We start from the raw sequence: 24,791 nt of genomic DNA, 5'->3' as shown, positions 1-24,791 counted from the left end.
TTGGGGCGGGCAAGCAGGGCTATTTGCCCAGGGCGCTGCATCTTAAGGGTGCAGCCACAGTGTCCCCGCCGGCGCCATCTAAACAGACAGCACCCGTCTGTGCTTGCCCTACCAGCCATTGTACCGCCGTCATAGCCTACAGCAGGCAGCAGCTGCCACTTGCTCCCTCCCACCTTTCCCAGAATGTCGTTCATGATGTGGCACCTCAGTGGCATTCTGGGAGTCCCAGAATGCTAGGCGCAGCCGCGGAGGAGAGAGCACCGCCAAGAGAAGCAGCAGTCATTGAGCAGAGCCCATGATGACGGCGCTGGGTTTGAGTGAAGTGATCGCCCAGCTGGAGAGCGCTGCAGGCAGGGCGGAGATTGCGGCCATCCCAGGGGGAGCTGTGTATGGGACAAGCAGCTGGCGGTGTGCGTTGGGCACGGGGTGCAGGTGCCCACAGTGACCCGAGTCAGGGGGTGCCGCTTGCTGCCTTTCTGCATGAGTGTAGACATGGGCTGCCCACGGGGTCCTCTGTTCCCTGATCTCCTGTTAGAGACGTCAGGATCACCTGGCTGTGATAGAGTTCTATTTCCATGATGCTGACATGATGGCTGGGTGCTGCAGACCTGGCATTTGGCTGGGCATAAGATGCTGTAAGTGACACAGGCATATTGTTGTGTTACTTATGTGCAGTCATCCTGAAACCCTCATTACAATGAAAAGGGACAGTGTGCTAATGCTAGAAGTGATCATATATAGCCCATAGCCCCATGCTCCTTTCTGTCTTGTTAATGTTTTGCATATAAACTTTTTTTGCTCTATATTATGGCATAATGTATTATAAAGGGCATTACTGTGTGTGGCATAATGTATTATAAAGGGCATTACATGCGTGTGGCATAATGTATTGTAAAGGGCATTACTTTGTGTGGCTTAATTGTAAAGGGCATTACTGCGTGTGGCATAATGTGTTATAAAGGGCATTACTGCGTGTTGCATAATGTATTTTAAAGGGCATTACTGCGTGTGGCAAAATGTATTATAAAGGGCATTACTGCGTGTGGCATAATGTATTATAAAGGACTTTACTGCGTGTGGCATAATGTGTTCTAAAGGGCATTACTGCGTGTGGCATAATGTGTTATACAGGGCCATACTGCATGCTGCATAATGTGTTATACAGGGCCATACTGCATGCGGCATAATGTGTTATACAGGACATTACTGCGTGTGGCATAATATAAAGGGCACTACTGCATGTGGCATAATGTATTATAAAGGGCATTAATGCGTGTGGCATAATATATAATAAAGGGCATTACTGCATGTGGCATAATATATTATAAAGGGCATTACTGCGAGTGGCATAATGTATTATAAAGGGCATTACTGCGAGTGGCATAATGTATTATAAAGGATGATGAATTGGGGGTGTCCCACAAGGACATGCCTCCTCGGCAATCAACCACGCCCCCTTTCCGTAAGCGCGGTAAGGCGCGTGCAGAGGAACTCCATCTGTAAACTTTTTTTTGGGGGGGGGGGGGGGGGGGTTTGCAACTGGAAACTTCCGCCCTGAGCTCCACAATGTCTAGAACCGGCCCTGTTTTGCAAACTCTGTATAGCCCACGGTTCTCAACACACTATTACTGGTCTTAACCATGTTCTAATGCTCAACCATACAGTCACAATCCTTCAGTTGTAATTGGAAATGCAGCTGAGTTACACATGACTCGAATCTCCTGCAGTTGTAAACTCAGAGCTCTGGACCGTGCACAGGGCCTGAACGCAGATTCCCGATGTTTGGGAATCTGTGCAGGCGCCAGACCAATTCTGCACATGTGCAGAACGGGTCTGCGAGTCCGCTTACAAACTGGCAGCAGACTGTCAGTGATTGACAATCTGTTGCGGTTTGGAGGTGGGGAGGGGGCAGCGACAGCCTCCGTTTCCCGAAACGGTGCCTTGTTGCCGCCGTTGGGAGGGGGGGCGGGAGGGAAGAGGCCAGGATCTCCGTCGGGTGACAGAGGTTTCCTGGCCTCGTCCTCTCAACTGCGGTGGTCAGCTGCAGGATCCTACAGCAGCCGGCCGATGGTACGCAGATTAACCGACACTGCGTTGAACAACGCAGTTCGGTTAAGTAATGCACAGGGGGCGTGATGCCTTTCGCTGCATTACCATATCTGCAAGGATTGCAATTGCAAAGCTGCCTGAGTGCATACATCATATATCTATAGCCTGCGTGCATACATCATATATCTATAGCCTGAGTGCAGCTTTGCAATTACAATCCTTAAAGTATCAGGCCTACAGTGTGTAAACATGCAAGATCCATCCACAATACTGACTTGGGTTCAGCTCTGCATCAGACTTGGCCTGATTCACTACCGATCGCAACTGCGAATGAAATAGTGATTACGCACGCAGTCTCACTGCAATATTATGCTAATCCATTGCGATCTCTATGCTGCCGCAGCACAACATAAGGATGCCCACTATACCTTACACACATCTGTAATATTTAGCAAGACTGCAAAACCATCTGTACAATCGTGTACAATCAAAACCTCACGCACACTTGTACAAGCTCAGAAATTGCTAACCTTGTTACACGCTATGAGTCCTCAAGCTGCGTAAGTTATCGCAGTGGCTAATTTATGCACGCCCATGCAACGGTGTTCCAACGCACTGGCACGCCTGCGGTTTGCCAACTAGCCCCCCATCAGGACCCACAAATTGTACTTCCTGTCAATCACTCTGCGATGGGTCTGCATAGTCACTGCCCGATCGCAGTGGCCGGTTTACGCGGTGCATACGCACAAAATAATCGGCCGATTGCGTGCATATTAGCAGTTACGTTCGAAGCTGAATCAGGCCCTCTGTGGGGTAAATGTGAGTCATAGGCTGTTACATTTATCCATATTTGTTTACCTCTTGTTCAGAGTCCATGACAATCCTATATCCCTCACTTCATTAAAAATACTTCCCAGACACAACATGATATTATAGATCTGTATATAAATAATTGGTAAAAATCTAGGATATTAATATTTTGATTTACCTATTCATTACTGCCCCTTTTTAAGATTTTTGTATTCATAACTATACATCTTGGCAATTACCAAATTTTTCCGTTTAAGTCGTACCCCTTCCGATGTCCATGCAATGTCATCTCTCCCCTTATTTATGTTTCCATTGATGTTACTACCTCACTATTCTACCCAAATGTTTCCCGTTAGAGGCAGTGTCTATCATTCTGAGCCACACCCACTAGATTTATTGGACCAACTGAATTAAAGCACCTCCCAACCTAGGGAGTATTTATAACACATGATGGAAAGACATCCTGTAACCCTTGAAAAAGGCTGCATCAAGCCAAAACGCGTTGGAAACACCTTACCTACTGCATTGAAATACCAACAGCCCCACTAGACATCTATACCGGGACCCCGGCACCCCCGTAACACATCGGTACGGAGACACCCACGGAAAGCGACACTTACGGAGCAAGTGCTGGAAGTAGACCTGCACCCAGACACAGACAAGTGAACAGGTCACACGGCACATGATAGAGTAGCGGGGAGGAGACGTGACTTCAGGACGATCCGGCAGCAGCAGTGGACCCTGGAACAGCAACAGTCTGCCCGACGTGGAGAGGGTAAGTGCTGCGTGGTCCACATAGCCGAGTCCCGCTAACAGCGCAGCCGCCTCCCCTGCACACAAACACCGGATCACAAACGACGAGCGATCCCCTCCGTGCCAGCTATTACGCCTCAGCACGCGACCATTGCATTAGAGACTATGGGGTCTATTTACTAAGCAGTGTTAGGAGAAGTGATAAGGTGATAAGTGATTTTTCAAACAGCCTGTGAGATGACAGTTGGGAGCTGATTGGCTGGCTTCTTATCACTTTTCACTCTGTCTCCTAACACTGCTTAGTAAATAGACCCCTAAAACTTACACTGGACTTTATTGAACTACAGCAGCAAACGCTGTATTGAGCCCATTTTTTTTTTGTTTTTTTTGTCTCTTTTCTTTTTTCATCCCAAGAAAAGGACCTAATCCTAACCCATCTCTTTTTCCTACCCTTACCCTCCACTATACACTTATGTCCAAGTCTGTCACACTTACCCCACACACACCTGCCTCTGTAAAGTCCAGTATGTTCTGTCTGTATGTCAAACAGTTTCTATCTGTTTGCATTATATACTGTTAACACAAATATTGGATAAATTAACCAATTGAGAATTTTTATTAATAAATACATCTTTTTACAACATATGATTTAGTTCTGTAATTACATACATGCAGTACTGTTGAGCGCTGCGTGTACTTGAAATGTGAAACATATCCATGGCAGCCCTGTATGTATGGGATGTACCAAGCCATCAAATATGGGAGAGGGGTTAAATCAAGCACAGAACAATTCATGTGTTCAAAAATAAAAATATTGATCAACTGCTTGAAGAATCTTTTTTCCAAGCTTAGGGCCTGATTTAGAGGTGGACACTTGATACAAGCCGCGGTCACGACTTGACACTTTCTGACCGTATGCCCAGACAGGACGGGGTTACTCCAGTTCTTCCTGTTGCTAGGAGATCGGCACGCCTCAGGAAGTGATGTGTTTTCCACAAGTGCAAACCTGATTGGGACTTCAGCCTATTTATACTCACTGATCTATTGCACCTGTGCCGACTATAGAGTGTCTCTGAGTTCCCTCAGCCTGGCTGCAGAGTCAGGTTGTTCCTGTTCTCCGGTTCACTGAACTCCCACACGGCTTCCTAACCGCTCCAAGTAGCTTCCGTGCTACCACTGATCTCCAAACGGCTTCCTAGCCGCATCCAGCAGCTCCCGTGCTGCCAGCGTTCACCATACAGCTTCCTAGCCGCTCCAAGTAGCTTCCGTGCTACCACCTATCTCCTAACTGCTTCCTGGCCGCATCTAGCAACTCCTGCGCTGCCATCATTCACCACACGGCTTCTTAGCTGATCCAAGTAGCTTCCATGCTACCACCAATCTCCAAACGGCTTCCTAGCCATATCCACCAGCTCCCGTGCTGCCATCATTCACCATATGGCTTCCAGGCCGCTCCAAGTAGCTTTTGTGCTACCACCAATCTCCTAACAGCTTCCTAGTCGTATCCAGCAGCTCCCGTGCTGCCAACGTTCATCCTACGGCAATTGCCCCAACATCGGCACCGTCGCTGCCAACATCGGCACACTTGCCGCACCATCGGCCCTCAACCATTATTAAACCATAGACTGCTTATCTACAGCAACTGCCCAAACATCGGCAACATCGGCACACTTGCCGCACCATCGGCTGTCAAATCCATTATTAAACCATAGACTGCTTGTCTACGGCAACTGCCTCAACATCAGCACCATCGCTGCAACACCGGCACACTTGCCGCACCGTCGGCTCTCAAAGCCATTATCAAACCATAAACTGCTTATCTACGGCAACTGCCCCAACATCGGCACCATCGCTGCAACATCGGCACAGTTGCTGCACCATCGGCTCTCAGAAGCCATTTACTAACCCTAGACTGTTTATCTACGGCTATTGCCGCACCATCGTCACCATTGCCACACCATCAGCATAATTGCTGCACCATCGGCACCATTGCTGCACCATCGGCACAGCTGCCACACCATCAACTCCCAAGCTATTGCCCAAAAACCCAAACTACTGTCACAACATCTTTACCATCGATATCCTTAAAATCATCAACTGTGTCAGTACTAACGATACATTCTTTACCTGTTGAATTCCCCTGTATCTCCATGTGAGCCGCTACTACCTCGAGCATAAGTCCAGGCTGCCGCCTAAGTTACGGTGAACGTATCCCAGTTCTAAGGGAACAACGGGTGGTTGTTATTGGAAGAAGATCTCGCTAGCCAGGTTCTAGGGGTCGCACATGGAGCAGGCAGTGGGATTCGTAACAACACTGCTGTGTCTGCTTGCAGAGTTGCAGTAACTGTAATATGCAAATGCTAGTATCGGCCTCCCCCTGGTGCAGTAGCCAGCATCTGATTGTGCAAGTCCTGAAATGCCCACTTTTAGCATCTATGCATGCGGTGATATTGTGATACACCACCATCGTAGCACTATTGACACTTGCACCAGCCCTATGGCAGGTGCAGTTTCTCATCGAACATGGCCTCTGGCTGTGGCTGTGTGTCACTGACACTTCCGTTACACTCCAATAACATGACAATGGATCATATTTTTCTACTGCAGGGTCCATAGGGCTCCTTGGGGTATAGGCGATGACGTCAGTCTTGGGCACCTCAATAGTTAAACTTGTGCTCCCAGGATGCATCGGGCCCCTCTCCTATACCCCGCCGCCAAGCCAAGGCACCTCAGTTTCGTAGGTGCTCGGCACTGAGTCGGGTCACTTCAAGAGGGGCTGCGTTGACAGCCCCAGAAAACTTTTAAAACTACAAGAGTGGTCAGCAGGGGCAGTACAGCAGACGCCCATGCTGCCACTCCGACACCCCGCCGGCGCTGAGATGCTGGCATAGCGCCAATGATCGCGGCGGATGTCTGGGGGTTTTGGCTAGCAAAAACCCCCAGATGCCCAGGACTGTGGCCAGACTTCACGGGGGACGTTAAGGTAAGCAGCAGGCGTCCGCTGACATCACAGTCCTGTAGGCTTCCCAGGTGGGGGTCCTGTGTGGAAGAGGCTGCGCATGTTAACAGGCATTGCGCCTGCTCTGACACTATACTATCAGGTATAGCGGGCTACAGTGTGCGGATGTTGTCGACATCTCGGGGGTTAATAGCATGCCTGGGGAGCGAGCCTTCCTTGTACTGCACAGCCGGCCCCTCCCCCACTGCACTGCGTGCCTTTCCACTGCGGTCTGGTGGTTGCAGGCAGCTCTCCCTCAGACACGCCCCCTATGAGTCTGGCGGCCATTTTATACGTGCTGAAGCGCTGGTCTCACCGGGGAGCTGTGGAGCCTGGGTCCCCCTACATACCTCTCCTCTAAGCAGGTCAGTGTATGTAGCCCTATTCCTACTAGACACAAGGTCTAGCTAGTTGATGATAGTGCAGTATAGTGCAGGTTTTTCCTGTGCTAGCGCTCTCTGCCTGTATTTCTCTGTCAGCCATTTTATCTATCCCTGTACTTTCTCTTTCACTAGCCCTTGCGGTGACAGTGCTGCTCAGGGGTTAATTGCTTTGCAGTTCAAACGATTATTGAGCTGAGGAGTTTGACACATACATTCATTATGTCTGGCAGTGATTCTGGTCAGACTGATCTACCCCTCACACAGTCCTGCAACAGATGTTTGGCTGGAATAAGAGAGGGTGAGATTATTGTGGGAGGATTGTGTACCAGGAATGCAGGATTACCTGCTGGGCCCAGCTCTTCTCAAGAGCCACCCTGGGCTTGCTTTGCACAAGCACTAACTACCCTGATGGGTCAGCTTGCTGCACCACCAGTGACCCCACCATTGGGGTATGCGCCGCAGATACCTATGCCATCTGCGTCACAGGGGATCCCCAGACAGTTGGCTGTGGCTCATAGTATGCCTTCACAACCTACTTCCTACCAAACACAAACAGAACCTGTTTGGGTTAATACACTCTCCCACATGGTGCAAAACCTGATGGAGGTGTTACAAGAGGAGCCTTTCCAACGTTCTGTTAGGAAGGAGGTACTGTCTTCCCAGTCCACGTACTATCAGGATGATGTGTCGACTGATGATGGGGAAATACAGGACTTATCTGAGTCTGAGCTCCCTCTAAAAGAGGTGGAGCCCAAGTCCAAAATATATGTGCACGGCCGTGTGGCCATGGATATTGGGGATGAGGATACCCCAGCAGCCAAATCCAAACATGCTTACTTTAAAGAAGTTAAAAGTTCAGTGACAGTTTTTCCACTGTCTGATCAGCTGGTTGAACACTTGGAAGAAGCATGGAAAACTCCAAGCAGGAGATTTCAGCCACAGAAGAGATTGGAGACTACTTATCCATTTGAAGAGAAGTATTTCTCTAAATGGGAAACTCCACCTCAGGTGGATTCTCATATAACGCGCCTTGTCAAAAGTGCGACACTCCCTATGCCATCCATGTCATCATTAAAGGATGTCACGGACAGGAAGGTGGAAATATGCTTAAAGTCCATTTATTTCCTTTTAGGGGGAGTGGCTACCTCTTGGAATGTTCGTGTGGAATAAAATACGTGGGCAAGACTAAACGACCTCTGAAACTTAGCATACAAGGGCACATCAGGAACATTAAAAACAAGGTGGAGACTCATATGGTGTCGAGACATTTTATTTCACACCATAGATCGGACCCAGATGAATTAACGTTCAAAGCAATAGAACATGTGGAATTGGGAGACAGAGGAGGAGATCTTGCGAACAAATTATCTAGACGTGAGATGTACTGGATATTTGAACTGGATACTATGATTCCTAGAGGATTCAACGATAATTATGAGATAGCTCCTTTTCTTTAATGAAGATGAAGAAAACATGTTAGGGGGGTTCATGTTATTTCCTAATTATACCTACTGTCATACCCGGGTTAGAGCGCCCAATCTCGTCTGATCTTGGAAGCTAAGCACAATTGGGCTTGGTTAGTACTTGGATGGGAGACCTCTAGGGAAGACCAGGTACGGTAGGTTTTGATGTGACATACAGGTATGAATCCCTCAAGACATGCGACCTAAGAAGCAATCTCTGACCTACAATTTGAAGATGGATGCAAGAATTTCCAGAATGAAGCATTATTGGTTCTATGCTTCAAGACTCACACAAGAACTACTTGACCATACAGCTTGAAAAGACTATACACATATATATATATATATATATATATATATTTTTTTTTTTTTAAACTCATGTAAAGACAGACTAAAGGAGATTTCCATTTTATATATAAAAAAAAAATTATTTCTTATTTTTTTACAGTCCTTTAAGGATGCATTGAACTAGTTCCCAAAGTGTGAATTTAGGATTTTACAATTGTCCATACATACTCTATACTATTTATTACACACTAATATACGCGATATTCATATGTAGAGATGTTAGAATTTTGGTTCTGATTTAGATTTTGAGCAGGTGTAGAGAAGAACTAGAAACTGTGATTCTTTAACAAATCTATTTTATATTTGCCCAATATATGGCTAGCAATATATATTTATACTAACAGTGTTTCCATTGTATCATATAGGAAACAATAAACCAATTGCTACTTCCAGGATTATAGAAACTACGAGATAGACGGGAGTACAAAGATGGCAGTGAAAACGGAATTCACGGGAGCTACAAGATGGCCGCGAGTAGAGACACCACTTGGAGTACCAAGATGGATGCCGCCAGGTACTGAGAAAAAACTGGAGATGCCCAGGAAAGTAGTGACGCAGGACGCGATATGCACGTGATCGGGGAACAAGTGGACCACTAGCCTATTCTGAACAATGAAGGAGGTGGCACAGCGCTCAACAAGGACGGAGACAACGGAGGCGGAAACAAACTGTTCACACCACATACTTAGAAGAGGGCGGAAGTACCGCGATGTATGGATAGCAAGGGCGGAAGTGACGCGACGCTATGTGGATGGCAAAAGGAGTGATATACTAATAAATAACTTGTACTTAAGAAACGGACTTCCAATTCAATAATGTACTAATAAAGGAAACAGTCTAATATAAATCTAAGCAATTATTCCTTTCTAATGGATATGTACCAATAAGAAAACCGGAAGTGATGTCATAAAGGAGCTCTATCAATCCTTGTTTGTCCTCATTAGAGGGGGTATAAATATTGGACACCCCATAGGAGCTACAATATCCCTTGAAGAAGTCCAGGACACGGACGAAACGCGTTGGAGGCTCCAATTCTCTTTCCATTCTTGAACTTACCATTTTTTATCAGATAAGCTACGATTTTTATCCCTATTTATTCTGATACATTTACAGCTATTTTTATATATATATATATATATATATATATATATATATATTTATATTAGGGGTGAGCGGGTTCGGATTTCTGAAATCCGAACCCCCCCCCCGATCCGAGGCCGATCCGAGTCAGGCTCGACTTTTCCCGCCTGACTTGGATCTGAAATCGAGGCAAAACGTCATCATCCCGCCTTCCGGGTCTCGCGGGTTTTGGATCCTATATAAGGTACCCGCGTCGGCGCCATTTTCTCACTCGGCTGTGGACAGTGAAGAGGGAGGATGGGAGTTAGGGCTGGCTGTGTAGTGTAGTGTAGTGCAGTGTTGTGCTGCGCTGTGCTGCTGTTATCCATAGGGGCTGTGTCCACTACTTCAAAGTCTATAGGGGCTGGCTGGACTGTGTTGTGCAGTCAGTTGTCCATAGGGGCTGTGTCCACTCCAAAGCCCTGTGCAGTGTCCCAGTCCTAAAGGGGTGCTATAGTGTTGGCCAGGGGGTGCTCTGTCCGTCAGGGGTGCTCCCCCCAAGTGCTAAAAAAAAAAAAAATTTCTGTGTTTGTTAATTGTGTGCACTGTGGCTGCACGTGCATCAACAAAGTAGTGCCAAGCATGCGCCTGTGTCCCATAAATAAAGGGCCGGCTGGATTGACCGCTAAAGGGTGCTGTAACCCCCAAAGGGCACTCCAAACAAAATAAAAAAATATATTTTTTTGTGTTTGTGAATTGTGTGCGCAGTAGCCGCACGTGCATCAACAAAGTAGTGCCAAGCATGCGCCTGTGTCCCATAAATAAAGGGCCGGCTGGATTGACCGCTAAAGGGTGCTGTAACCCCCAAAGGGCACTCCAAACAAAATAAAAAAATATATTTTTTTGTGTTTGTGAATTGTGTGGGCTGTAGCTGCACGTGCATCAACAAAGGAGCAGCGCCAAGCATGCGCCTGTGTCCCATAAGTAAAGGGCCGGCTGGCTCATTTCTTAAAGGGTGGTGTAACCCACAAAGTGCACTAGCCTCCAACAAAAATAAAAATTTATTTTCTGTGTTTGTGTGCGCCTTAGCCGCATGTATATATCAATATAACATAAATGGAGGACCAAACTTTTTCCGATAAAAATAAAATAGGGAAAGATCAAGAACCACTTCCTCCTAGTGCTGAAGCTGCTGCCACTAGTCATGACATAGACGATAACATGCCATCAACGTCGTCTGCCAAGGCCGATGCCCAATGTCATAGTAGAGGGCACATAGAATCCCAAATGACTAAGTTCAGGAAAATGACCTTGAAAAAAACATTTAAATCATCTGAAGAGAAACGTAAACTTGCCAATATACCATATACGACACGGAGTGGCAAGGAACGGCTAAGGTCTTTCCCTATGTTCATGACTAGTGGTTCAGCTTCATATGACGATGGAAGCCCTCCTCTCACTAAAAAAATCAAACGAGTTAAGCTGGCAAAAGCACAGCGAAGAACTGTGCGTTCTAAGAAGATATCACAAATCCCCAAGGAGAGTCCAAGTGTGGTGGTGGTTGCGATGCCTGACCTTCCCAGCACTGGACGGGAAGAGGTGGCTCTTTCCACCATTTGCACGCCCCCTGCAAGTGCTGAAAGGAGCACCCACAGTGCACTTGCTGATATGCAAATTGAAGGTGTCACTGTTGAAGTACAACAGGATGAGGATACTGGTGTAGCTGGCGCTGAGGAGGAAGTTGGCGAGGAGGATTCTGATGGTGATGTGGTTTGTTTAAATCAGGCTCCGGGAGAGACAGTTGTTGTCCGTGGGATGAAAAAGCCCATCACGGTCATGCCTGGGCAGAAGACCAAACATTCCACCTCTTTGGTCTGGCAATATTTCTATCCAAATCCGGACAACAACTGTCTTGCCATATGTACCATATGTAAAGGTGAAATAAGTAGGGGTAGGGACGTTAACCACCTAGGAACATCCTCCCTTATACGGCACCTGCAGCGCGTTCATAAAAAGTTACTGTCAAGTTCAGAAACTTTGGCTAAGACCGTAAGCAGTGCAGGGACACCTAAATCCCGTTGTCCTGTTGTTGTATCCAAGCGCCTGCAAACCACACTGTCAACTCCCTCCTCATCAATTTCCTCCTTAGTCAGGATCGGAAGTAGTCCTGCAGGCCATGTCACTGGCATGACTGACTCTCCTATCCGGGATTCCTCCGGAGGATCCTGCATTGCTACGCCTCCTGCTGCCGCTGTTGCTGCTGCTGGGAGTCGTTCATCATCCCAGAGAGGAAGTAGGAACACCACTACTTTTACTAAACAATTGACCCTCCAACAGTCCTTAGTGAGGAGGATGAAGTACGACAGCAGTTATCCTGAAGCAAAACGTGTAACTGAGGCCTTGACTGCTATGTTGGTGTTAGACGTGCGTCCGGTATCCGCCATTAGTGCAGTGGGATTTAGACAATTGATGGAGGTAGTGTGTCCCCGGTTCCAAATCCCGTCTAGATTCCACTTCACTAGGCAGGCGATACCGAGACTGTACAGAAACGTCAGAAAAAGTGTCCTCAGTGTCCTGAAAAATGCCGTTGTACCCAATGTCCACTTAACCATGGACATGTGGACAAGTGGAACAGGGCAGACTAAGGACTATATGACTGTGACAGCCCACTGGGTAGATGTATCACCTTACGCAGCAACAGCAGCAGCGTCACCAGTAGCAGCATCTCAGAAACGCCAGCTCGTTCCAAGGCAGGCTACGCTGTGTATCACCGGTTTCAGTAAGAGGCACACCGCCGACAACCTCTTAGAGAAACTGAGGGAAATCATCGCCCAGTGGCTTACCCCACTTAGACTCTCCTGGGGATTTGTGATATCTGACAACGCCACCAATATTGTGCGGGCATTACATCTGGGCAAATTCCAGCACGTCCCATGTTTTGCTCACACAATAAACTTGGTGGTGCAGAATTTTCTGAAAAGCGACAGGGGCGTGCAGGAGACGCTTTGGGTGGCCCGAAAAATTTCGGGCCACTTTCGCCATTCAGCGACTGCGTGCCGAAGACTGGAGCGCCAGCAAACACTCTTGAACCTGCCCCGCCATCACCTGAAGCAAGAGGTTGAGACGCGGTGGAACTCAACCCTCTGTGCGTCCTCCTGGACGCTCGTATAGCTGTGGGTCACCACCCACAGCCTATACGAGCGTGCAGTTTGATGGCCGCGATGGTCGTGACCATCGCGACCATCGAAACTGCGAGCCGGAGCCTGCGGTTGAGGTTTTCAACCGCAAGGCCCGGAGTGATTTTGGCTCTATCAGAGCCAAAATCACTCCCACTGACATCACTAGTGATGTCAGTGGGCCGGCTTCTGACGGTAGGCGTTCCCTTGGGAACGCCCCCGTCAGGGAGGCACGCCCCCGGCACACCCACCAAAGGGGGCGTGCTATGTCAATCAACATCGACAGCACGCCCCCTTTGATCAGACACAACGAGCGAAGGAAAGTCCTTCGCTCGTCGCGTCTGGCGCATGCGCACGACGGAGCTCCCACCGTCGTGCGCATGCGCAGTGCACAACATCGACCCACTTGCGAGCGGACAGCCGCTCGCGAGTGGGTCTGAATCAGGGCCTAAGTTCATTAGTATTTTACAATAAGTTATATAAGCACGGGAGGAGCTCTATGCCAGCTCTTGCATTTTTAATTGTTTGTATATGTAACAGATCACCACTGGTACATTATTTTGCTGGTTGAGCTGACACTCATATGTTTTTGGGGGTGCACGATTATTTTAATTTTTTTTTAGTGTGAGATAAAACATACACATTTGAGAAAACACTACATAGAGGGACTTGTACCCAATTGGCGCTGCAATCTTCTGTTATACATGAGTGTGTGTGTGTGTGTTTAATACACACATGCATCAATAATTAAATAAAAATAATACAAAATATATATAATGTATGTAAACCCCCCCTCAGAAAATCCTGTATTTGCCCCTGCCCACACAAGGTCAGAATGACCCTGCGGAGAGCAGGTGTCCAGTGGACCCTGTTCCCGGATGGGGGCTGAGCGCTGATCTGTGTTCTGAATGCAACAGCACAGTCAGCGCTGCCACATAGAGCACAGAACGGCTCCCAAGTCCCTTCATCAGCATCACATGACATATCATGTACGTGATGCTGATCACTGTTGTTGGGCCTCAGTAGCCACTCTGCGCTCTATGCAGCAATGCTGACTGTGCTGCTGCATTCACAACACAGAGCCAGAAGGTAAGTAATCAGGGAGGGTGGGGGTAGGCTCCGTGTGGCGGGGGAGGGAGGGTAGGCTCCGTGTGGCTTGGTGGGGGCCCCCACAGCTTAGTTGCCCCAGGGCCCCCACAAGCCTTAGTCCGGCCCTGCTCTAATGGAATGTGCCCCAAGTATCTCTAGTATCTTACGCCCTTTCCTGTTATAAACCTGTGATTTGGCTTCTCTGATCCATCTCGCAGAGGTGTTTTTGGGAGGAACTTGACCATGAATTGGCCCTTAAGAAAGTACTAAGATTTTGTTTTTCTGACATCCTTTGTTATAGAGAGATACTAGAGAAAATGTTTATATTTATTTTTCTTATTTACTGGTTCAGGACAGTGGGCCTGATTCATTACGGATCGCTATTGCGATCGCTGCTGCGATTATGCATGTAGACACACTGTGATGATGTGATAATGTATTTAATCACAATGCCATCGCAGCACAACATAAGCATGCCCACTTTCCCTTGCTCACATCTGTAATACTTTTGCACGTCTGTGAAACCATCAGTAACATCGAGTACCATCAGAGCCTCATGCATAATTACAACAGGTCTCACCTTACTCAGAATTTGCTAACCTCGTCAGACGCAGTGAAAGCTCAAGGTGCATATGCCATCGCAGTGACTTAATTTATGCACGCGCCTGTAATGGCATTTAAACGCACTTACATGCCTTTGTTTCCCCAACCACCTCCCCGAGCGGTCACTTCTTGTGAATTACTCTGCGATGGGTTTGCGTAGTCTCTGTGATCGCAGTGAGACCTTCGCGCACGGCGATGCATGTGCAGTATGCAACAATCGGCAATCTATGTGTGTAATCGCAGTTGTGATCCGTAATGAATCAGGCCCAGTGTGCAGAAGAATAATTTCTTGGTTGACATGAAACTTGACAAAGTTCTAATATTAGCTCTTCAAAAAGCAAATTGAGATCCCTACTTTTTTTGGCTGCTTGAGAGAATCTATTGACTTGGTAATTTAAAAATACTGTAATGTGATTCAATAATATACTCAGTGTTGATACCTGTACATTGACTACTCTAAGACCTTTTTGCAAACCTCCCTAAAGAAAGACCAGTGTTTGAGGTATGCTAATATCCAGTCAATAAATGTGATAATTAAAATTAACAGATCACCTGTAACTGTAGTGTCACTTGACACCTAATGAAATGTTTATATGATTTCTTTGAATTGACGTCACTTAAGCACTATAGGTTGTATTATCACAGTGATATAGGACAACCATTCAAATATACATACATCCCAGCATGCCTTGCAACAGTTTTAGCATGGCCAAATAACAAAACTGTTGCAGGGCTGTTAAGATCCGCTGATAGCCTTAGCAGTTTCTAGTCCTGGCTGTTGCTAAGCAGCAGGAAGCTGTCAGTATTGTGGAAGCATTTAGCTGCAGGAAGTCTGCAGTCAAGCTCTCAGTGTGTGTGCACTTCAGCTGCAATTGCAATTAGGAGACTGGCTTGCATTGGTTCCTCTGCCTGTTATATTGCAGTCACTCCCAGCATTCCTTGCCGGTGATAGCTTATACCTTGTGTTGTTGCCTGGTCCATTCTATGTGTATCGTTGTTCTGGTCTCCTGCTCTGCATATGCCCAGTTGTCTGTTCACAGTTTTCTACATTCTTGTGGAGTTTTAATTATTGTCTCTACCAACTGCAAGTATTAGCAAACCTACACAGTGAATATCATCTCTGCTGTTGTTTTTCTGCAAATACAAATATCTGCCTTGCACACCTATGCTAATACAGTGAATATCATCTCTGCTGAAGTGTTTTTGCAAATACAATATCTGCCTTACATAAATGCATATTTGCTGTGTTGGATTCTGTGCTGCTGCTGCTACACCTGTAAGTCTTGCTGTGTGGATTATTGTTGCTGTTTGCTAATTCACCTGTTTGCTATCTGGACTAACTGCTGCAATTAACCCTGTTGATGCTGGTTCTGATATTGCAATAACCCAGACCCTTTAAAGTATCTGTTTCTACTCCAGCCAATATCCTTTGATCGCCCTTGTATTGTATAAGCCCCTACTGCCTGAGTTTAAGACCTGGCAGCTGTCTAAGTAGCGGTGAGCATATTCAACTCTATGGGAACATTGGATTGTTATAGGCAGAAGAACTCAGTAGGAGGCTCTAGGGGTCTTATACATATACATGGGTATTTCATAACAGGCATGCTGGGACGTGTAGTTCTACAACATCTGGGGGCTGCTTATTGCCCATCCCTATGTGAGAGCAACCCTTTGGTTGCTCAAAATGTCTGACGGTACATGGCTGCCGGTCCCAGTGGAACTGCATATTCTGACGCAGTCCCTGACACCAGCACACCCACCAGTCACCACCCAGGAACAGATCTCTATGCAATTCCAATCTCTTTCCCACCGGCAGTAACCATTGGGATGCATACAGATTGAAAACATTGAACGTCCACATCTGAATCAGGCCCAAAGTATCCAAACACCATTAGTACAGTATTAACTGTATAAGCTTACCTGAATAAAATAGAGAAAAAGCACAATTAAATAGTTTTAACTTCCAGTAGATGGTATATTCAGACATATAAGAAAGGAGGATAACAAATCTACAGATGTGCCCAGCTAATTTGTTGCTAATAGCACGCCATTCAGGCCTCCTGTGTCACGCCATGGAACATTATGTGATGGCTGTATTGTGGCGAACCGTGGTATTCTACAACGAAAGATAAGCCATGGCATGTAATACACTGCTTAACCTCTAGGTGGCGAGTGCTCCACTGATAAAATTTGTACTGCAGTGGTATGTTGAGAGAAATGCTTTCAGTTCAGTAGAGTTCTTTAAAATAACTGAACTTCAGTTGCTCTGTCATTATCTAATGCTTAGTGTGCATCTTCTGGTCAATGTTAGCTACTGTACGGCTGCTTTATTGGAACTCGGTACAGTAATATGCATCTACTGTACGGTCACTTTTGGGGCAGGTACTTTGCAGCACAGTAATAGAGATGTGTCCACATATATCTATCCTCCGTGCGCTACAAGTTGCTCCACACATAATGCAGGAGTGCTGTGTGACTCGGTAGCGCAGAGCGTCTTTTATGTGTCTTTTTACCCTAAAATGTGTCTTATTAGCACAAGCAGCTTTTGCTGATTAAAATGATATGCAGTATGCCTATGTTCTGTGAGCCAGTATGGGTGTATCTGCAAGCAAATCACTACGTTAAAGTGTTATACTCACTATTAGTGTAAGGTAACGTTTCTCGTGCAGATACACCCGAACTGGCTCACAGAATATAGGCATGCTGCATATCCATTTTAATCAGCAGAAGCTGCTTGTGCTATCAATTCGATTTGCTGTATGATTCAGATGCATTTGAAGGTAAAAAGTTGCATAAAAGACATTTGTACTACTGAGTCACGCAATGCCATAACAGAATTCACACAAACTATCAAGTGATTTATTTTTAATCTAGTAATGAAGATTCAAAAGAAGAAGAAAAAAAACAAACTCCCCTTCCATGATTTGAATCCCGGACCCCAAGGTGCAAGACGCAGACCTTACCCACTAGCCTACACATGCTAGCCATGTTGAGAGCAGCACCTGTTGTGTATGTGATTTGAAGTGTGCAAATTAAAGCAGGCAATGTGTACAATGTCAGTAATGGGCTCAGCATGCGGCAGCATTGAATAGAAGTGAATGATGGTGGGGGTGGTGGTGAGCCATACAATGAGCTCAATGGAGTTGAATAGTAATTGTGTGATGGTGGGGGAGGTGGTGAAGGAACTTGGGTGGCCATACACAGAGAAAAAGGGAGAAGGGAAGTGCATAGTGTATTTTAAAAGTATTGAACCTGAAATTATCTCTATGAAAAACTTGCCCCCTGTTATGTGTACAATACAATGTCTACTGTATAGCAGAAATGCCAAGTGGTGGGATGTCGAGAGAAATGTTTTGAGTCTAAGGTCACAGGAGTGCTGTGTGACTCTGTAGCGCCAAGTATCTTTTATGCGTCTTTTTACCCGAAATGCGTCTTATTAGCACAAGCAGCTTTTGCTGATTAAAATGATATGCAGTATGCCTATGTTCTGTGAGCCAGTATGGGTGTATCTGCAAGCAAATCACTACGTTAAAGTGTTATAGTCGTTATTAGTGTAATGTAATGTTTCGCGTGCAGATACACACAAACTGGCTCACAGAATATAGGCATGCTGCTTATAATTTTAATCAGCAGAAGCTTGTGCTATCAGTTCGATTCGCTGTACGATTCAGATGAATTTGAAGGTAAAAAGTCGCATAAAAGACGCTCGCGCTACCAAGTCATGCCATAACAGAATTCACCGGAGTGTTGAGTGACTCGGTAGCGCCGAGCATCTTTTTTGCATCTTGTATGCGCCTTTTTACCCTAAAATGCATCTTATTAGCACAAGCAGCTTCTGCTGATAAAAATTATATGCAGTATGCCTATGTTCTGTGAGCCAGTATGGGTGTATCTGCAAGCAAATCACTACATTAAAGTGTTACAGTCGTTACACATCGATTCACTGTATGATTCAGATGCATTTGAAGGTAAAAAGTTGCATAAAAGACGCTCGCACTACCGAGTCATCATGTCAGTGAAAGCTGTGTACCCCTGTCTGAACCCTATATATATTTTTTTTAACAGTACAGGACTCACACACACACTGTTATAATTTAATACTTTATTACACATTCTTCACAGCTTCTGTTAGTCAATCATCGGGCGGTGATACAGAAAATGCATTAGAACACTGATGCATGTGCTGTGTAGTTTAGGAAAAGTGACACCTGGTGTACAAAAAGTTGTATTACACGATATGACTTTTTATCCAGTGCTACGCTACGTTCCGTTAAGAAACATTCGGTGTGGCGCGACTCAAGGCATCTGTGTGGCGCAAGATGCATGGCGCGCTACATGGCTGTATTGAGCAACAAACTAGCTAGGCACATCTGTAGTGCAACATTGCAAGTAAACATTAAACATAAATATTTAATTTATCCAGTCACATGAAGACAAATGTAAAACAGCATATCACATAATGTTAAACATAAATCATCCTAAATGGTCCGTACCAGGAACGATTGAAATAAAACTTGGAATAAATATTAGGGTCTGGATTCTGTAATTGCCCTCTGATACTGTATAAGGATGACCTCACAAATCCTTGATGTGTTTCAGTATAGATGTACCTTTTTCAAACAAAAAAAATATACAATACTCAAACAAAAAGGCAGTGCATACATCATATACATTATTCCAAAAGGATCTAGATGTCACTAAATCTATTTTCTATTAAAAAGTAGTTTCACTGATTCAAAACCAAGAATAGTATAGAGAATCTAAAAGTCTGTAGAGTAAAAAGAATAAATGATCAAGGCTTGGGGTCCTATTCAGGATGTTAATTATCAGGGTCTGACACGAGACAGCTGATGTGAAATTCGGAGCAGTGAATGTATTCACTGCTCCTTTCAGAGCAGTGACACTAGTGCGCATGTGTGACCTACAAGTCACGCTTGCACACAAGTCCCCTGTGTTACAAGTCGCCGCCACGACTTGTCACTCTCCAATGCTGCAATTATCGCTCCTACCACTTCCGCCCGCCATGCGGTAACTGCACCATTTGTTGCTAGGTGATCAGGACGCTGGGTGACACCACATGTTACTGGGAACATGGGATGATATTCCGTTACTCTGATTGGTACTTGACCTTTTTTATGCCTGACAGTGTCCTCGCGGCCTTGCCGATGTGCCCTTCCGGTTCCTGCTACGAAATTTGTCTCAGCATCACGGCGAACCAAGCCACACCATGGTCACTCCAGGCCACATCCGTTCCACCGGCTGCACTAGCCACATCATGGCGAATCAAACCGCACCATGGTCACTCCAGGCCGCATCCGTTCCTCTGGCTGCACTAGCCGCAACATGGCATACCAAGCCGCATCAGTTTCCCCAGCTGTACTAGCCGCATTACGGCGAACCAAGCCACACCACGGTCATTCCAGGCCGCATCAATTCCTCCAGCGATACTCGCTGCATCGACATCAACAGCTGCACCAGCCATATCAATTCCTCCAGCAATATTCACTGCATCAACTTCAATGGCTGTACCAGCCATATACATTTTTCCAGCAATATTCGCTGCATCAACATCATCTATTAATTCCTCCAGGGATGTTCACTCCATCAACATCATCTATCAATTCCTCCAGCGATATTCGCTGTATCAACATCATTATCAATTCCTCCAGTAATATTCACTACATCAACAGCAACGACTGGGTATCCGGTCTTTAGTTCGACCTCAGTTAGATCGACAATAAATACATCGACTACCGTACATCGACACTATCTTGTTTGACAAGTACCTTATATCGACCAACAATAGATCGAACTGTCTACTTGATCGACCTAACACTACATCGACACGCACATTAGATCGACATTACATATGATCGAAACATAGCATATCGACATAATGAAGATCGGCAAAACACAGGATAGACAATATAAAAATAATGACGTAAAATAGGTAGACAGTTAATAGATAGACAAGTAATAGATCGACAGTACGCAAATAGACATATCAACAGATCGAAAATATTTAGATCGACAGCAAATAGTTCAACATATTAATGATCGAACAGTATTAGATCGAATTTATATAGGTCGAAATTATTTAGATCAACATAATAGGTCGACATATAATCGACAAATCAAAGATCGACACATTAGTTTTAGATACTCCAAATAGTAATACAAGCTGCCCGCTAATAGCACCTCTCCCGACTCTACTTTCAACTGTGCAACCACAGCTCCCAGCGCTCCTGACCATGCTAGCCTCCTAAAATCACCCTGCCCCCCTTGGCTCTAATTGCTGGAAGCCCCCATGTGCTGGAACGCACCCCCTCATCCACCGCTACCACGCTATCCTGGACGCCTGGACATGGGTACATCCGTCTAGTTTAACATGCTCCCTCTAATAGCGGCTCCCCCACTCTACTTTCTACCTGTGGAACTACAGGTCCGAGCCTGCCCTTCTATGCAAGAGCTCGTGGCATTGCTAGCCCCCTACAGTCACCCTGCAAACCTTGGCTCTAATTGCTGGGTGCCCCCATGTGCTGGAACGGAGACCTTGATCCACTCCCACCCCCACCCCACCCTTTTCTCGGCAATGTAATTTTTTTATTTCTGGCGTCAGTATGTTTAAAAAAGTCTATTTTTGGAAAGCTAATGAAAAAATGTTTTTTAAATCCATCCACTACACCAGATAATTATTGGAACATCCCTGTTTTACAAGTAAATTAATTTTATTGGTCCAATAATCAAAATGGAGGTCTTTACTCCACCTTCTTTAAATGCTATAAAAAGCTTTATTTTCCATACTTGTATACAATTTTACTTCTACGGATCAAGTATTATTTGGTTTATCCTTCGTGAAATTTTCTACAATGGCAGATGAAGCAGTATATTGTTTGGTTCCTTCTTGTAGAGGAATGTTATTGAACATAGACGGCTATCTTCTGGCTAAGAATAAGCAGCGTGGGGACGTGGCTTATTGGCACTGCACTGAGAGGAAGACAGGCACTAGTCCTTGCTTTGCAAAGACAATGATTGTGGATGGAGAGCATCGTTTGAATACCCACGGCGAACATAATCATGCTCCTCAAACGGAAAAAAACAATGTCAACATTGCCAAGGCAGCTATCAAGCATGGGCTCGAGAATCTAATGATACACCTTCGCAAATTATTCAATCTGTTACCGCTGAGATGCCCTCTACTAGCGCACCTTGTTTGCCTAAAAGAGATTCTCTCCATCAATTAGTTAAAAGATCCAGGAGAGAAGATTGTCCTGCTGACCCCACTTCCCTGGATGAGATCGATGTCCCACATCATTTGGCTTTCATCAATGGCATAAAGTTTTTGGGAAAGGATAGTGATTTCCATAACGAAAGAACACTTATTTTCTACAGAAGCCAACATGAGGAAACTTCATGAAGCATCGTGTTTGGTTATGGATGGGACTTTTAAGACTTGTCCCACTGTATTTAGACGACTCTACTCTATACATGCCATGATTGGCACCGATGAAAGCACCCAATGTTTTGTTCCCCTGGTGTATGGATTATTGCGTAGCAAATGTTTAGATTGCTATGCCCGATTGTTAGAAGACCTCCAGGATTATGGACTTGAATTTCAAATAGAGTTTGCTCCCCAGTTCATACTGACTGATTTTGAATATGTGGCAATCCAAGCTGCAAAGAGAGTTTTTTCAGACAGCACCCGTAAGTGTTGCCTGTTTCATCCTGGTCAAATTATTTGGAGAAAAATCCAATCCTTTGGACTTGCCTCACAGTATGGACAGGACCATGGATTTTCAATGAAATTAAGGCACATTCAAGCCCTTGCTTTTCTACCCACAGATGACATCCCTATGGAATTTGAAGTTTTAAAGTAAAAAATGCCATCTATTGCAGCACCATTAATGAACTATTTTGAGGAGACTTATGTATTGGGTCATCTTAGAGACCGTACAAGAAATGTAACAATATCTCCCCCACTTTTTCCACCTTGCATGTGGTCAGTCCATGAAAATATGCTTGGTGGTATTCCAAGGACACAAAACAAGTGGAGGGCTGGCATAGAAGGTGGAACATTATCCTTGTAGAGAAAAAGTTAGAGGTCTACAAGCTTATTTTGGCTATGCACAAGGAGCAACAAGTGACAATCAGCCTTGATGGAAAAAGTTACATGTAATGTGATGCGAACACCACCAAAGCATGAAAACAAGGCCCGTGAAGAAGCCCTACAAAGATGTGCTGCTCAACATGGAATATCTAAGGGCCATAGCCTTCCACCTCAAGCTTGAATAATACATCATCCAGCTGCAAATGATTATAGTTGTCCTAGTTCTGAACTATTTTTGTTTTTAAACTTCAATATTTTAGAAGCATTTAAAAAAACAAAACAAAATCGATTATACAATGTCTGGAAATCATCACCACAGGTAAGTATCAAAAAATGCAAGACAAAATATATATTATATTTAAACATATTATTTTTGGGGGGTTATTTTAAACACATTTAATTCATTTAATAATTTAAATAATATTTCTGTTTTCTATGTAAAATAATTTATACCCAGTGATATATATAAATTTTTTTTAAATCTTTATTTATTGTCAATAGAGCAATTACATTATACATAAAATGTTTAGTTCATGCTTATTATTCTTATTGTTTATTTATATGGCCCCACAAGTGTACAGCAACGCCTTACAAAGTACATAACCAAAAAAGTTACTTACAATACAATGCTGGAGAAGGACATGGCTAATATACATTGATACATTGTTGGCCATAACACTGAAAATAAGCAAGAGTGCATAAGCAACCAAGTGTTAGGTGTCCTAGTGGTGATTAACAACTAGAGAATAAAGAGATGAGAATCACAAGAGGCTAGAGAGCCCTTCTCGCAACAGCTTACATTCTCAAGAGGAGGGGCAGATATACAAGCATGGTACAGATGGGGAAGACAGGGAGGAGGGAGCATAGAGGATCAAGTTAGGAAGAGAGCTGGAAAGCATTGATGAAGTAGTGAGTCCCATTTGAAGGATTGTAGAGAGGTGTATAGTGTGATGGTGAGAGATAGAGAGTTTCAAAGATGGGGAGCAGCATGGGCTTATCATTATCATGAATAAATTGTTATATTGTGCATTATATTATTTTGCGCTTTACAATTTCTAACAGTAATATAACTAAAATTGCCTAATAGACCGAAAGAGGTAAGAGGACCTTGCTTGCAAGCTTACAATCTTTAGGGAAATGTTTGATTATTTTCCATTGTAAAAATTACTACTTCTGTCAAATGATTTAAATAACCATATGTATTTTTTTTTATAAATTTCCATTTGTCTAAAATTTCTTATTACATTGTTTACAGATGGTAAGCAATTTTAGTTCTGAACCAGAATGCTATGAATCTGTAATTAGCAACTATACCATTATAGAATGTAAAATTTTATTTTTTAGATTACTATTCACTGTACCGTATTGATTGTGATCATTTTAAATATTTAAAAACATAAACTTTATTAAAACTTGAAAGTTTAATATCAATGGGGCGCATGTATTAAGCTTTGGAAAGTTCAAAAGTTATTAATATTGTAATTGTTTAAATAGACTACAGCATGACAGTTGAGAGCTGACTGTCTGTTTGTCAAAAGCAATTGATCTCTGGTCCTATAAAGAACTCTTTCTATTGCTTGATACATCTTGGCTATTTTATATGATTAACCTCACAATTTTAAAAAGAAATTATCCAACAGTACACAATTTTCCTTCTAAATTTATGCACCCATGTATATATTTATTTTATAGCTAGAAATGCGTTATCTTCAAAAACTGAATGGTCTTACACTGAAGGAGCATGAGGACCTTGGACCTTCATACAAGCATTCTATGTGGTGATATAATTCTTATTTTTCCACTATTAATATGTTAAAAATAATTAGTGTGTCTATTCAGCACTTATTTTCTTTTGAAGAAAATTATTAAACAATGTATTTTAAAATGTTTTATTTAAAAACAACTAGTATGCATTGGGATAATGGATAAGATAAGGTAATTATCTTCTCCATT

The 24,791-nt window shown here is 44.4% G+C and overlaps 1 protein-coding gene and 1 pseudogene across 1 annotated transcript in view; both read left to right on the top strand.

Moving 5' to 3' along the window:
* The window catches only part of LOC148453738 (uncharacterized), a 120,456-nt gene that overhangs the window by 88,768 nt on the left and 6,897 nt on the right, over window positions 1–24,791 (top strand). The window contains exon 2 of the mRNA XM_088461801.1: window positions 24,531–24,613. The gene's annotated coding sequence lies outside the window, so the exon portion shown is untranslated. The remainder of the gene's footprint in view (window positions 1–24,530; window positions 24,614–24,791) is intronic.
* LOC148453739 (5S ribosomal RNA) lies at window positions 8,500–8,618 on the top strand (annotated as a pseudogene).

The sequence above is a fragment of the Taudactylus pleione genome, unplaced genomic scaffold (genome assembly GCF_031769625.1).
Source record: "Taudactylus pleione unplaced genomic scaffold, aTauple2 ptg001103l, whole genome shotgun sequence".
In the NCBI taxonomy this organism is placed as follows: Eukaryota; Metazoa; Chordata; class Amphibia; order Anura; family Myobatrachidae; genus Taudactylus; species Taudactylus pleione.
The sequence above is the reverse complement of the archived record's forward strand: the minus strand, read 5'-3'. Positions and strand labels throughout refer to the sequence as shown.